This window comes from Thunnus maccoyii, chromosome 17 (assembly GCF_910596095.1).
Source record: "Thunnus maccoyii chromosome 17, fThuMac1.1, whole genome shotgun sequence".
Lineage (NCBI taxonomy): Eukaryota > Metazoa > Chordata > Actinopteri > Scombriformes > Scombridae > Thunnus > Thunnus maccoyii.
In genome coordinates, this window is record NC_056549.1 from 25,237,888 (window position 1) to 25,251,770 (window position 13,883).

General features: G+C 51.1%; 22 non-coding genes across 22 annotated transcripts; 7 read left to right on the top strand and 15 right to left on the bottom strand.

Annotated features, from left to right (window-relative positions):
* Positions 1-50: 50 nt before the first annotated feature.
* Positions 51-123, bottom strand: trnav-cac. Its single transcript has one exon. It is a non-coding gene; the product is annotated as a tRNA-Val (tRNA).
* A 924-nt stretch (positions 124-1,047) lies between these two features.
* trnad-guc lies at positions 1,048-1,119 on the top strand. The gene has a single exon. It is a non-coding gene; the product is annotated as a tRNA-Asp (tRNA).
* A 335-nt stretch (positions 1,120-1,454) lies between these two features.
* On the bottom strand, positions 1,455-1,527 carry trnav-aac. The gene has a single exon. It is a non-coding gene; the product is annotated as a tRNA-Val (tRNA).
* Positions 1,528-1,819: 292 nt separating this feature from the next.
* On the bottom strand, positions 1,820-1,892 carry trnav-cac. The gene has a single exon. It is a non-coding gene; the product is annotated as a tRNA-Val (tRNA).
* A 924-nt stretch (positions 1,893-2,816) lies between these two features.
* trnad-guc lies at positions 2,817-2,888 on the top strand. Its single transcript has one exon. It is a non-coding gene; the product is annotated as a tRNA-Asp (tRNA).
* A 347-nt stretch (positions 2,889-3,235) lies between these two features.
* Positions 3,236-3,308, bottom strand: trnav-aac. The gene has a single exon. It is a non-coding gene; the product is annotated as a tRNA-Val (tRNA).
* A 289-nt stretch (positions 3,309-3,597) lies between these two features.
* trnav-cac lies at positions 3,598-3,670 on the bottom strand. The gene has a single exon. It is a non-coding gene; the product is annotated as a tRNA-Val (tRNA).
* Positions 3,671-4,594: 924 nt separating this feature from the next.
* On the top strand, positions 4,595-4,666 carry trnad-guc. Its single transcript has one exon. It is a non-coding gene; the product is annotated as a tRNA-Asp (tRNA).
* A 347-nt stretch (positions 4,667-5,013) lies between these two features.
* On the bottom strand, positions 5,014-5,086 carry trnag-acc. The gene has a single exon. It is a non-coding gene; the product is annotated as a tRNA-Gly (tRNA).
* A 289-nt stretch (positions 5,087-5,375) lies between these two features.
* Positions 5,376-5,448, bottom strand: trnav-cac. The gene has a single exon. It is a non-coding gene; the product is annotated as a tRNA-Val (tRNA).
* Positions 5,449-6,372: 924 nt separating this feature from the next.
* On the top strand, positions 6,373-6,444 carry trnad-guc. Its single transcript has one exon. It is a non-coding gene; the product is annotated as a tRNA-Asp (tRNA).
* Positions 6,445-6,779: 335 nt separating this feature from the next.
* Positions 6,780-6,852, bottom strand: trnav-aac. Its single transcript has one exon. It is a non-coding gene; the product is annotated as a tRNA-Val (tRNA).
* Positions 6,853-7,142: 290 nt separating this feature from the next.
* Positions 7,143-7,215, bottom strand: trnav-cac. Its single transcript has one exon. It is a non-coding gene; the product is annotated as a tRNA-Val (tRNA).
* Positions 7,216-8,139: 924 nt separating this feature from the next.
* Positions 8,140-8,211, top strand: trnad-guc. The gene has a single exon. It is a non-coding gene; the product is annotated as a tRNA-Asp (tRNA).
* Positions 8,212-8,546: 335 nt separating this feature from the next.
* Positions 8,547-8,619, bottom strand: trnav-aac. The gene has a single exon. It is a non-coding gene; the product is annotated as a tRNA-Val (tRNA).
* A 287-nt stretch (positions 8,620-8,906) lies between these two features.
* Positions 8,907-8,979, bottom strand: trnav-cac. The gene has a single exon. It is a non-coding gene; the product is annotated as a tRNA-Val (tRNA).
* A 924-nt stretch (positions 8,980-9,903) lies between these two features.
* trnad-guc lies at positions 9,904-9,975 on the top strand. Its single transcript has one exon. It is a non-coding gene; the product is annotated as a tRNA-Asp (tRNA).
* A 335-nt stretch (positions 9,976-10,310) lies between these two features.
* On the bottom strand, positions 10,311-10,383 carry trnav-aac. The gene has a single exon. It is a non-coding gene; the product is annotated as a tRNA-Val (tRNA).
* Positions 10,384-10,670: 287 nt separating this feature from the next.
* On the bottom strand, positions 10,671-10,743 carry trnav-cac. Its single transcript has one exon. It is a non-coding gene; the product is annotated as a tRNA-Val (tRNA).
* A 924-nt stretch (positions 10,744-11,667) lies between these two features.
* On the top strand, positions 11,668-11,739 carry trnad-guc. The gene has a single exon. It is a non-coding gene; the product is annotated as a tRNA-Asp (tRNA).
* Positions 11,740-12,083: 344 nt separating this feature from the next.
* On the bottom strand, positions 12,084-12,156 carry trnav-aac. Its single transcript has one exon. It is a non-coding gene; the product is annotated as a tRNA-Val (tRNA).
* Positions 12,157-12,445: 289 nt separating this feature from the next.
* On the bottom strand, positions 12,446-12,518 carry trnav-cac. Its single transcript has one exon. It is a non-coding gene; the product is annotated as a tRNA-Val (tRNA).
* Between the last annotated feature and the right edge of the window lie 1,365 nt (positions 12,519-13,883).

The window sequence follows — 13,883 nt, forward strand, 5'->3', positions numbered from 1 at the left end:
ATATGAGACAGCACAGTTTGATTCAGTTACTCCGTGTGAACACAAATAAGTGTTTCCGCCCGGTTTCGAACCGGGGACCTATCGCGTGTGAGGCGAACGTGATAACCACTACACTACGGAAACTGTGAAAAAGGTGGGCCGCGGCCTCCGGGGCCAGTTAAAGCATTCGTGCACACTGACCTCCAGACGTGTCTTCCAATCGCTTGACCACATCCAGACATTTCAAATGCAGGACATCACTCGTGCGCGCAGCGTTAAGGATCGGTAAAAAGACAAAGGAAAGAAAAGGGTGATACAAAATCAGACGAGACAAGCACTCGTGCCGCGGCATTGGAGACATTTCAGTGAACCGTCAATGGAGACTGTCCTCAGAGAAGCGACAGAATCAGTCGTTTCGGCAGTAGCAAAACCCAGATGTAAATGTCAAGGCCTCAACTCTACAACTTTCACTCCGTTTTCTGCCACGATAGCTGCATGGCTGTACGGATGGCAGCGTGGGTCGGTACACCACTTTGGCCCAGACTTAAATATCTCAACGACTGTTGGATGGATTGCAAGGAAATTGCAGTCCAGACATTCATCCCTGGTCCCCAGAGGATGAATCCTACTGACTGTGGTGATCCTCTTCACTTTTCCCCCAGTGCCACCGTGAGGTCGACATTTGTGGCCCAGAGTGAAGTATCTGGACAACCGTTAGATGGATTGCCGTGAGAGTTGGGACAGAGCTTCACGGTCCCCACAGGATGCGTTCTAAGCACTTTGGTCACCCTCTGACGTTTTCTCCAGCGCCAGCAGAAGCTGAGGATTTCACTTGTGATATATGTGAACACCTGCTCGATGGGTTGGCCCAAAATTTGGTACAGACATTCGTGGCTCCCGAGCGATGCGTTCCGATGGCTTCGGTGATCCTTTGCCTTCTCCCCTGGCGCCACCATGAGGTTGACATGCGACTTCTCCGTTCAAACATCTGGATGACCGCTGGAGCGTTCCCCGTAAAGGTGGGAACCGCCCCACGGGCCCGCTGACGTGCCGAGAGTGGTGCAGCCGTCCTCGTTAGTATAGTGGACAGTATCTCCGCCTGTCACGTGGAAGACCGGGGTTCGATTCCCCGACGGGGAGAGTTGACTTTTCTGCCAGCTGCCGATTGTTCACCGGGCCAGACAAAAGCAATACACCATGCGTGCTCCTCCTCCTGTCCAACAGAGCGATACGGCCAGGACATGGGCCTGCCGCGTTCCCGTGCAGAAATGAGAAAATCCGCTGGGCAGAAAGCATGACTGGAAGCGGTTATTAGACATGACTATGACGGTGACTCCTTTATCCCTCGTGCCTCCGTTAGCTCCATGCGATTTTCTATGGTTTGACGCGGCGCTGCATACCGCCCAGTGTGCTGCTGGACTGAATCTCCGTCGTTTGATTTTATTCATGACTCAGAGTGAGCATAAACAGAGGAGTGTTTCCGCCCGGTTTCGAACCAGGGACCTTTCGCGTGTTAGGCGAACGTGATAACCACTACACTACGGAAACTGTGAAAAGCTTGGCACCGTTCACGCGGGTGGCTCAAAGCACTTGACCCCCCCCCCCCCCCGACATGTCTTCAATTGCTTGAGCATATCCAAACATTTCAAATACAGGAGGTCGTCCTTGCTTTTGGGCAACGTCGAGGATGGTTTGAAAACAAACAAAAGCGACACAGAATAAGACATAACCAAGTTCTCCGCTGACATTGGAGCACCAAACTTTAAGTCTACGCGTCCTTCTCACTGCTAATATGAGACAGCACAGTTTGATTCAGTTACTCCGTGTGAACACAAAGAAGTGTTTCTGCCCGGTTTCGAACCGGGGACCTTTCGTGTGTGAGGCGAACGTGATAACCACTACACTACGGAAACTGTGAAAAAGGTGGGCCGCGGCCTCCGGGGCCAGTTAAAGCATTCGTGCACACTGACCTCCAGACGTGTCTTCCAATCGCTTGACCACATCCAGACATTTCAAATGCAGGACATCACTCGTGCGCGCAGCGTTAAGGATCGGTAAAAAGACAAAGGAAAGAAAAGGGTGATACAAAATCAGACGAGACAAGCACTCGTGCCGCGGCATTGGAGACATTTCAGTGAACCGTCAATGGAGACTGTCCTCAGAGAAGCGACAGAATCAGTCGTTTCGGCAGTAGCAAAACCCAGATGTAAATGTCAAGGCTTCAACTCTACAACTTTCACTCCGTTTTCTGCCACCATAGCTGCATGGCTGTACGGATGGCAGCGTGGGTCGGTACACCACTTTGGCCCAGACTTAAATATCTCAACGACTGTTGGATGGATTGCAAGGAAATTGCAATCCAGACATTCATCCCTGGTCCCCAGAGGATGAATCCTACTGACTGTGGTGATCCTCTTCACTTTTCCCCCAGTGCCACCGTGAGGTCGACATTTGTGGCCCAGAGTGAAGTATCTGGACAACCGTTAGATGGATTGCCGTGAGAGTTGGGACAGAGCTTCACGGTCCCCACAGGATGCGTTCTAAGCACTTTGGTCACCCTCTGACGTTTTCTCCAGCGCCAGCAGAAGCTGAGGATTTCACTTGTGATATATGTGAACACCTGCTCGATGGGTTGGCCCAAAATTTGGTACAGACATTCGTGGCTCCCGAGCGATGCGTTCCGATGGCTTCAGCGATCCTTTGCCTTCTCCCCTGGCGCCACCATGAGGTTGACATGCGACTTCTCCGTTCAAACATCTGGATGGCCGCTGGAGCGTTCCCCGTAAAGGTGGGAACCGCCCCACGGGCCCGCTGACGTGCCGAGAGTGGTGCAGCCGTCCTCGTTAGTATAGTGGACAGTATCTCCGCCTGTCACGCGGAAGACCGGGGTTCGATTCCCCGACGGGGAGAGTTGACTTTTCTGCCAGCTGCCGATTGTTCACCGGGCCAGACAAAAGCAATACACCAGCAGCACCATGCGTGCTCCTCCTCCTCCTGTCCAACAGAGTGATACGGCCAGGACATGGGCCTGCCGCGTTCCCGTGCAGAAATGAGAAAATCGGCTGGGCAGAAAGCATGACTGGAAGCGGTTATTAGACATGACTATGACGGTGACTCCTTTATCCCTCGTGCCTCCGTTAGCTCCATGCGGTTTTCTATGGTTTGACGCGGCGCTGCATACCGCCCAGTGTGCTGCTGGACTGAATCTCCGTCGTTTGATTTTATTCACGACTCAGAGTGAGCATAAACAGAGGAGTGTTTCCGCCCGGTTTCGAACCGGGGACCTTTCGCGTGTTAGGCGAACGTGATAACCACTACACTACGGAAACTGTGAAAAGCTTGGCACCGTTCACGCGGGTGGCTCAAAGCACTTGACCCCCCCCCCCCGACATGTCTTCAATTGCTTGAGCATATCCAAACATTTCAAATACAGGAGGTCGTCCTTGCTTTTGGGCAACGTCGAGGATGGTTTGAAAACAAACAAAAGCGACACAGAATAAGACATAACCAAGTTCTCCGCTGACATTGGAGCACCAAACTTTAAGTCTACGCGTCCTTCTCACTGCTAATATGAGACAGCACAGTTTGATTCAGTTACTCCGTGTGAACACAAATAAGTGTTTCCGCCCGGTTTCGAACCGGGGACCTTTCGCGTGTGAGGCGAACGTGATAACCACTACACTACGGAAACTGTGAAAAAGGTGGGCCGCGGCCTCCGGGGCCAGTTAAAGCATTCGTGCACACTGACCTCCAGACGTGTCTTCCAATCGCTTGACCACATCCAGACATTTCAAATGCAGGACATCACTCGTGCGCGCAGCGTTAAGGATCGGTAAAAAGACAAAGGAAAGAAAAGGGTGATACAAAATCAGACGAGACAAGCACTCGTGCCGCGGCATTGGAGACATTTCAGTGAACCGTCAATGGAGACTGTCCTCAGAGAAGCGACAGAATCAGTCGTTTCGGCAGTAGCAAAACCCAGATGTAAATGTCAAGGCCTCAACTCTACAACTTTCACTCCGTTTTCTGCCACCATAGCTGCATGGCTGTACGGATGGCAGCGTGGGGCGGTACACCACTTTGGCCCAGACTTAAATATCTCAACGACTGTTGGATGGATTGCAAGGAAATTGCAGTCCAGACATTCATCCCTGGTCCCCAGAGGATGAATCCTACTGACTGTGGTGATCCTCTTCACTTTTCCCCCAGTGCCACCGTGAGGTCGACATTTGTGGCCCAGAGTGAAGTATCTGGACAACCGTTAGATGGATTGCCGTGAGAGTTGGGACAGAGCTTCACGGTCCCCACAGGATGCGTTCTAAGCACTTTGGTCACCCTCTGACGTTTTCTCCAGCGCCAGCAGAAGCTGAGGATTTCACTTGTGATATATGTGAACACCTGCTCGATGGGTTGGCCCAAAATTTGGTACAGACATTCGTGGCTCCCGAGCGATGCGTTCCGATGGTTTCGGCGATCCTTTGCCTTCTCCCCTGGCGCCACCATGAGGTTGACATGCGACTTCTCCGTTCAAACATCTGGATGACCGCTGGAGCGTTCCCCGTAAAGGTGGGAACCGCCCCACCGGCCCGCTGACGTGCCGAGAGTGGTGCAGCCGTCCTCGTTAGTATAGTGGACAGTATCTCCGCCTGTCACGCGGAAGACCGGGGTTCGATTCCCCGACGGGGAGAGTTGACTTTTCTGCCAGCTGCCGATTGTTCACCGGGCCAGACAAAAGCAATACACCAGCAGCACCATGCGTGCTCCTCCTCCTCCTGTCCAACAGAGCGATACGGCCAGGACATGGGCCTGCCGCGTTCCCGTGCAGAAATGAGAAAATCGGCTGGGCAGAAAGCATGACTGGAAGCGGTTATTGGACATGACTATGACGGTGACTCCTTTATCCCTCGTGCCTCCGTTAGCTCCATGCGGTTTTCTATGGTTTGACGCGGCGCTGCATACCGCCCAGTGTGCTGCTGGACTGAATCTCCGTCGTTTGATTTTATTCACGACTCAGAGTGAGCATAAACAGAGGAGTGTTTCCGCCCGGTTTCGAACCGGGGACCTTTCGCGTGGTAGGCGAACGTGATAACCACTACACTACGGAAACTGTGAAAAGCTTGGCACCGTTCACGCGGGTGGCTCAAAGCACTTGCCCCCCCCCCCCCGACATGTCTTCAATTGCTTGAGCATATCCAAACATTTCAAATACAGGAGGTCGTCCTTGCTTTTGGGCAACGTCGAGGATGGTTTGAAAACAAACAAAAGCGACACAGAATAAGACATAACCAAGTTCTCCGCTGACATTGGAGCACCAAACTTTAAGTCTACGCGTCCTTCTCACTGCTAATATGAGACAGCACAGTTTGATTCAGTTACTCCGTGTGAACACAAATAAGTGTTTCCGCCCGGTTTCGAACCGGGGACCTTTCGCGTGTGAGGCGAACGTGATAACCACTACACTACGGAAACTGTGAAAAAGGTGGGCCGCGGCCTCCGGGGCCAGTTAAAGCATTCGTGCACACTGACCTCCAGACGTGTCTTCCAATCGCTTGACCACATCCAGACATTTCAAATGCAGGACATCACTCGTGCGCGCAGCGTTAAGGATCGGTAAAAAGACAAAGGAAAGAAAAGGGTGATACAAAATCAGACGAGACAAGCACTCGTGCCGCGGCATTGGAGACATTTCAGTGAACCGTCAATGGAGACTGTCCTCAGAGAAGCGACAGAATCAGTCGTTTCGGCAGTAGCAAAACCCAGATGTAAATGTCAAGGCCTCAACTCTACAACTTTCACTCCGTTTTCTGCCACGATAGCTGCATGGCTGTACGGATGGCAGCGTGGGTCGGTACACCACTTTGGCCCAGACTTAAATATCTCAACGACTGTTGGATGGATTGCAAGGAAATTGCAGTCCAGACATTCATCCCTGGTCCCCAGAGGATGAATCCTACTGACTGTGGTGATCCTCTTCACTTTTCCCCCAGTGCCACCGTGAGGTCGACATTTGTGGCCCAGAGTGAAGTATCTGGACAACCGTTAGATGGATTGCCGTGAGAGTTGGGACAGAGCTTCACGGTCCCCACAGGATGCGTTCTAAGCACTTTGGTCACCCTCTGACGTTTTCTCCAGCGCCAGCAGAAGCTGAGGATTTCACTTGTGATATATGTGAACACCTGCTCGATGGGTTGGCCCAAAATTTGGTACAGACATTCGTGGCTCCCGAGCGATGCGTTCCGATGGCTTCGGTGATCCTTTGCCTTCTCCCCTGGCGCCACCATGAGGTTGACATGCGACTTCTCCGTTCAAACATCTGGATGACCGCTGGAGCGTTCCCCGTAAAGGTGGGAACCGCCCCACGGGCCCGCTGACGTGCCGAGAGTGGTGCAGCCGTCCTCGTTAGTATAGTGGACAGTATCTCCGCCTGTCACGTGGAAGACCGGGGTTCGATTCCCCGACGGGGAGAGTTGACTTTTCTGCCAGCTGCCGATTGTTCACCGGGCCAGACAAAAGCAATACACCATGCGTGCTCCTCCTCCTGTCCAACAGAGCGATACGGCCAGGACATGGGCCTGCCGCGTTCCCGTGCAGAAATGAGAAAATCCGCTGGGCAGAAAGCATGACTGGAAGCGGTTATTAGACATGACTATGACGGTGACTCCTTTATCCCTCGTGCCTCCGTTAGCTCCATGCGGTTTTCTATGGTTTGACGCGGCGCTGCATACCGCCCAGTGTGCTGCTGGACTGAATCTCCGTCGTTTGATTTTATTCATGACTCAGAGTGAGCATAAACAGAGGAGTGTTTCCGCCCGGTTTCGAACCAGGGACCTTTCGCGTGTTAGGCGAACGTGATAACCACTACACTACGGAAACTGTGAAAAGCTTGGCACCGTTCACGCGGGTGGCTCAAAGCACTTGACCCCCCCCCCCCCGACATGTCTTCAATTGCTTGAGCATATCCAAACATTTCAAATACAGGAGGTCGTCCTTGCTTTTGGGCAACGTCGAGGATGGTTTGAAAACAAACAAAAGCGACACAGAATAAGACATAACCAAGTTCTCCGCTGACATTGGAGCACCAAACTTTAAGTCTACGCGTCCTTCTCACTGCTAATATGAGACAGCACAGTTTGATTCAGTTACTCCGTGTGAACACAAAGAAGTGTTTCTGCCCGGTTTCGAACCGGGGACCTTTCGTGTGTGAGGCGAACGTGATAACCACTACACTACGGAAACTGTGAAAAAGGTGGGCCGCGGCCTCCGGGGCCAGTTAAAGCATTCGTGCACACTGACCTCCAGACGTGTCTTCCAATCGCTTGACCACATCCAGACATTTCAAATGCAGGACATCACTCGTGCGCGCAGCGTTAAGGATCGGTAAAAAGACAAAGGAAAGAAAAGGGTGATACAAAATCAGACGAGACAAGCACTCGTGCCGCGGCATTGGAGACATTTCAGTGAACCGTCAATGGAGACTGTCCTCAGAGAAGCGACAGAATCAGTCGTTTCGGCAGTAGCAAAACCCAGATGTAAATGTCAAGGCTTCAACTCTACAACTTTCACTCCGTTTTCTGCCACGATAGCTGCATGGCTGTACGGATGGCAGCGTGGGTCGGTACACCACTTTGGCCCAGACTTAAATATCTCAACGACTGTTGGATGGATTGCAAGGAAATTGCAATCCAGACATTCATCCCTGGTCCCCAGAGGATGAATCCTACTGACTGTGGTGATCCTCTTCACTTTTCCCCCAGTGCCACCGTGAGGTCGACATTTGTGGCCCAGAGTGAAGTATCTGGACAACCGTTAGATGGATTGCCGTGAGAGTTGGGACAGAGCTTCACGGTCCCCACAGGATGCGTTCTAAGCACTTTGGTCACCCTCTGACGTTTTCTCCAGCGCCAGCAGAAGCTGAGGATTTCACTTGTGATATATGTGAACACCTGCTCGATGGGTTGGCCCAAAATTTGGTACAGACATTCGTGGCTCCCGAGCGATGCGTTCCGATGGCTTCAGCGATCCTTTGCCTTCTCCCCTGGCGCCACCATGAGGTTGACATGCGACTTCTCCGTTCAAACATCTGGATGGCCGCTGGAGCGTTCCCCGTAAAGGTGGGAACCGCCCCACGGGCCCGCTGACGTGCCGAGAGTGGTGCAGCCGTCCTCGTTAGTATAGTGGACAGTATCTCCGCCTGTCACGCGGAAGACCGGGGTTCGATTCCCCGACGGGGAGAGTTGACTTTTCTGCCAGCTGCCGATTGTTCACCGGGCCAGACAAAAGCAATACACCATGCGTGCTCCTCCTCCTGTCCAACAGAGCGATACGGCCAGGACATGGGCCTGCCGCGTTCCCGTGCAGAAATGAGAAAATCGGCTGGGCAGAAAGCATGACTGGAAGCGGTTATTAGACATGACTATGACGGTGACTCCTTTATCCCTCGTGCCTCCGTTAGCTCCATGCGGTTTTCTATGGTTTGACGCGGCGCTGCATACCGCCCAGTGTGCTGCTGGACTGAATCTCCGTCGTTTGATTTTATTCACGACTCAGAGTGAGCATAAACAGAGGAGTGTTTCCGCCCGGTTTCGAACCGGGGACCTTTCGCGTGTTAGGCGAACGTGATAACCACTACACTACGGAAACTGTGAAAAGCTTGGCACCGTTCACGCGGGTGGCTCAAAGCACTTGACCCCCCCCCCGACATGTCTTCAATTGCTTGAGCATATCCAAACATTTCAAATACAGGAGGTCGTCCTTGCTTTTGGGCAACGTCGAGGATGGTTTGAAAACAAACAAAAGCGACACAGAATAAGACATAACCAAGTTCTCCGCTGACATTGGAGCACCAAACTTTAAGTCTACGCGTCCTTCTCACTGCTAATATGAGACAGCACAGTTTGATTCAGTTACTCCGTGTGAACACAAAGAAGTGTTTCCGCCCGGTTTCGAACCGGGGACCTTTCGCGTGTGAGGCGAACGTGATAACCACTACACTACGGAAACTGTGAAAAAGGTGGGCCGCAGCCTCCGGGGCCAGTTAAAGCATTCGTGCACACTGACCTCCAGACGTGTCTTCCAATCGCTTGACCACATCCAGACATTTCAAATGCAGGACATCACTCGTGCGCGCAGCGTTAAGGATCGGTAAAAAGACAAAGGAAAGAAAAGGGTGATACAAAATCAGACGAGACAAGCACTCGTGCCGCGGCATTGGAGACATTTCAGTGAACCGTCAATGGAGACTGTCCTCAGAGAAGCGACAGAATCAGTCGTTTCGGCAGTAGCAAAACCCAGATGTAAATGTCAAGGCCTCAACTCTACAACTTTCACTCCGTTTTCTGCCACGATAGCTGCATGGCTGTACGGATGGCAGCGTGGGTCGGTACACCACTTTGGCCCAGACTTAAATATCTCAACGACTGTTGGATGGATTGCAAGGAAATTGCAATCCAGACATTCATCCCTGGTCCCCAGAGGATGAATCCTACTGACTGTGGTGATCCTCTTCACTTTTCCCCCAGTGCCACCGTGAGGTCGACATTTGTGGCCCAGAGTGAAGTATCTGGACAACCGTTAGATGGATTGCCGTGAGAGTTGGGACAGAGCTTCACGGTCCCCACAGGATGCGTTCTAAGCACTTTGGTCACCCTCTGACGTTTTCTCCAGCGCCAGCAGAAGCTGAGGATTTCACTTGTGATATATGTGAACACCTGCTCGATGGGTTGGCCCAAAATTTGGTACAGACATTCGTGGCTCCCGAGCGATGCGTTCCGATGGCTTCAGCGATCCTTTGCCTTCTCCCCTGGCGCCACCATGAGGTTGACATGCGACTTCTCCGTTCAAACATCTGGATGGCCGCTGGAGCGTTCCCCGTAAAGGTGGGAACCGCCCCACGGGCCCGCTGACGTGCCGAGAGTGGTGCAGCCGTCCTCGTTAGTATAGTGGACAGTATCTCCGCCTGTCACGCGGAAGACCGGGGTTCGATTCCCCGACGGGGAGAGTTGACTTTTCTGCCAGCTGCCGATTGTTCACCGGGCCAGACAAAAGCAATACACCATGCGTGCTCCTCCTCCTGTCCAACAGAGCGATACGGCCAGGACATGGGCCTGCCGCGTTCCCGTGCAGAAATGAGAAAATCGGCTGGGCAGAAAGCATGACTGGAAGCGGTTATTAGACATGACTATGACGGTGACTCCTTTATCCCTCGTGCCTCCGTTAGCTCCATGCGGTTTTCTATGGTTTGACGCGGCGCTGCATACCGCCCAGTGTGCTGCTGGACTGAATCTCCGTCGTTTGATTTTATTCACGACTCAGAGTGAGCATAAACAGAGGAGTGTTTCCGCCCGGTTTCGAACCGGGGACCTTTCGCGTGTTAGGCGAACGTGATAACCACTACACTACGGAAACTGTGAAAAGCTTGGCACCGTTCACGCGGGTGGCTCAAAGCACTTGACCCCCCCCTCGACATGTCTTCAATTGCTTGAGCATATCCAAACATTTCAAATACAGGAGGTCGTCCTTGCTTTTGGGCAACGTCGAGGATGGTTTGAAAACAAACAAAAGCGACACAGAATAAGACATAACCAAGTTCTCCGCTGACATTGGAGCACCAAACTTTAAGTCTACGCGTCCTTCTCACTGCTAATATGAGACAGCACAGTTTGATTCAGTTACTCCGTGTGAACACAAAGAAGTGTTTCCGCCCGGTTTCGAACCGGGGACCTTTCGCGTGTGAGGCGAACGTGATAACCACTACACTACGGAAACTGTGAAAAAGGTGGGCCGCGGCCTCCGGGGCCAGTTAAAGCATTCGTGCACACTGACCTCCAGACGTGTCTTCCAATCGCTTGACCACATCCAGACATTTCAAATGCAGGACATCACTCGTGCGCGCAGCGTTAAGGATCGGTAAAAAGACAAAGGAAAGAAAAGGGTGATACAAAATCAGACGAGACAAGCACTCGTGCCGCGGCATTGGAGACATTTCAGTGAACCGTCAATGGAGACTGTCCTCAGAGAAGCGACAGAATCAGTCGTTTCGGCAGTAGCAAAACCCAGATGTAAATGTCAAGGCCTCAACTCTACAACTTTCACTCCGTTTTCTGCCACCATAGCTGCATGGCTGTACGGATGGCAGCGTGGGTCGGTACACCACTTTGGCCCAGACTTAAATATCTCAACGACTGTTGGATGGATTGCAAGGAAATTGCAATCCAGACATTCATCCCTGGTCCCCAGAGGATGAATCCTACTGACTGTGGTGATCCTCTTCACTTTTCCCCCAGTGCCACCGTGAGGTCGACATTTGTGGCCCAGAGTGAAGTATCTGGACAACCGTTAGATGGATGGCCGTGAGAGTTGGGACAGAGCTTCACGGTCCCCACAGGATGCGTTCTAAGCACTTTGGTCACCCTCTGACGTTTTCTCCAGCGCCAGCAGAAGCTGAGGATTTCACTTGTGATATATGTGAACACCTGCTCGATGGGTTGGCCCAAAATTTGGTACAGACATTCGTGGCTCCCGAGCGATGCGTTCCGATGGCTTCGGCGATCCTTTGCCTTCTCCCCTGGCGCCACCATGAGGTTGACATGCGACTTCTCCGTTCAAACATCTGGATGACCGCTGGAGCGTTCCCCGTAAAGGTGGGAACCGCCCCACCGGCCCGCTGACGTGCCGAGAGCGGTGCAGCCGTCCTCGTTAGTATAGTGGACAGTATCTCCGCCTGTCACGCGGAAGACCGGGGTTCGATTCCCCGACGGGGAGAGTTGACTTTTCTGCCAGCTGCCGATTGTTCACCGGGCCAGACAAAAGCAATACACCAGCAGCACCATGCGTGCTCCTCCTCCTGTCCAACAGAGCGATACGGCCAGGACATGGGCCTGCCGCGTTCCCGTGCAGAAATGAGAAAATCGGCTGGGCAGAAAGCATGACTGGAAGCGGTTATTAGACATGACTATGACGGTGACTCCTTTATCCCTCGTGCCTCCCTTAGCTCCATGCGGTTTTCTATGGTTTGACGCGGCGCTGCATACCGCCCAGTGTGCTGCTGGACTGAATCTCCGTCGTTTGATTTTATTCACGACTCAGAGTGAGCATAAACAGAGGAGTGTTTCCGCCCGGTTTCGAACCGGGGACTTTTCGCGTGTTAGGCGAACGTGATAACCACTACACTACGGAAACTGTGAAAAGCTTGGCACCGTTCACACGGATGGCTCAAAGCACTTGACCCCCCCCCCCCGACATGTCTTCAATTGCTTGAGCATATCCAAACATTTCAAATACAGGAGGTCGTCCTTGCTTTTGGGCAACGTCGAGGATGGTTTGAAAACAAACAAAAGTGACACAGAATAAGACATAACCATGTTCTCCGCTGACATTGGAGCACCAAACTTTAAGTCTATGCGTCCTTCTCACTGCTAATATGAGACAGCACAGTTTGATTCAGTTACTCCGAGTGAACACAAAGAAGTGTTTCCGCCCGGTTTCGAACCGGGGACCTTTCGCGTGTGAGGCGAACGTGATAACCACTACACTACGGAAACTGTGAAAAGCTTGGCTCTGTTTACGTGGGTGGCTCAAAGCACTTGACCCCCCCGACATGTCTTCAATTGCTTGAGCATATCCAAACCTTTCAAATACAGGAGGTCGTCCTTGCTTTTGGGCAACGTCGAGGATGGTTTGAAAACAAACAAAAGCGACACAGAATAAGACATAACCAAGTTCTCCGCTGACATTGGAGCACCAAACCTTAAATTTATGCGTCCTTCTCACTGCTAATATGAGAAAGCACAGTTTGATTCAGTTATTCCGAGTGAACACAAAGAAGTGTTTCCGCCTAGTTTCGAATCGGGGACTTTTTGTGTGGGAGCTGGGAATAGTTAAGCTTAACTCCCTTTACTTTTCCCATTCATCTCTATTGCAGTTCTTAACAATACGAATGTAATACTCGGTTTGGCCACTAAATGATAACGGGGTGGCGCTGTTTCAAATTCCTTCTAGAGAAACAGAGGAAGTATAGGAAATCAAGCATAAACTGTGAAAGGTAACGTTTTATTGTTGTATAACTCAAATTATAAATGAAAGTATATGTAATTTGTAATGCACAGTTGTTCTAGCGCATTTACTTTCGCCAACCCCTTTCCTTTTTTTTCATGAAACCTGTCATCTCTGTAGTCTGTAACTAGTTTACAGTAAGTTAACTGACGTCTAAGGTAATGTTAGCTAAAACGGTAATTTTTCCAGTTAGCTCAGCATACGTTATGTAATTTTCTGCAGTTGGTGATTTGTGTTAAATGTTGGCATAGATATAAACTATCGACTGAAAGTCAAGTAAATTAATTTGTAATTAATTTTCTTCTGTAATTTAACAGTGGTGCACCTCCACAGCAGGTAAATTACTGCAAGAGGAAATGTGAAATTGAAATAATCATTGCAATTAAGTCTTACTATTATCTAAACCTGAAACAAGTGTGATTCAGATGCTTTGGGTTAATGAATAGATTGATTGTAGTATCAATAAAATATTTTTTATAATACTAGTGAGTGACGGATTATGGACAAAACTAAATTATTGCCCATGTATGTCAAACCACATATATTTGTTTTAGTGTATACAGTAATGTGTTAATCAATCCACACATATTTGTTTTAAACAGACTGAGAGCATGAAGAAATTTAGTTTCTCTCCGGGTAGGATCACTGTGTCCTTCAGACGAGGCCCATCAGGCCATTTATGGCAGGACCTATCTGAGAAGGCAAGGAGGATCAAAGACAATTCCTCCTTGCAAGACAAGTCTGCAGCACTGAAGGAGGGGGTGGTGAGGGCTAATGCCTATAAGGTGGTCCTGGAGCGTGGGGGGGGGGGGACATCTCTGACAAGCTGGAGATGTTGGAGGAATACACCCTCC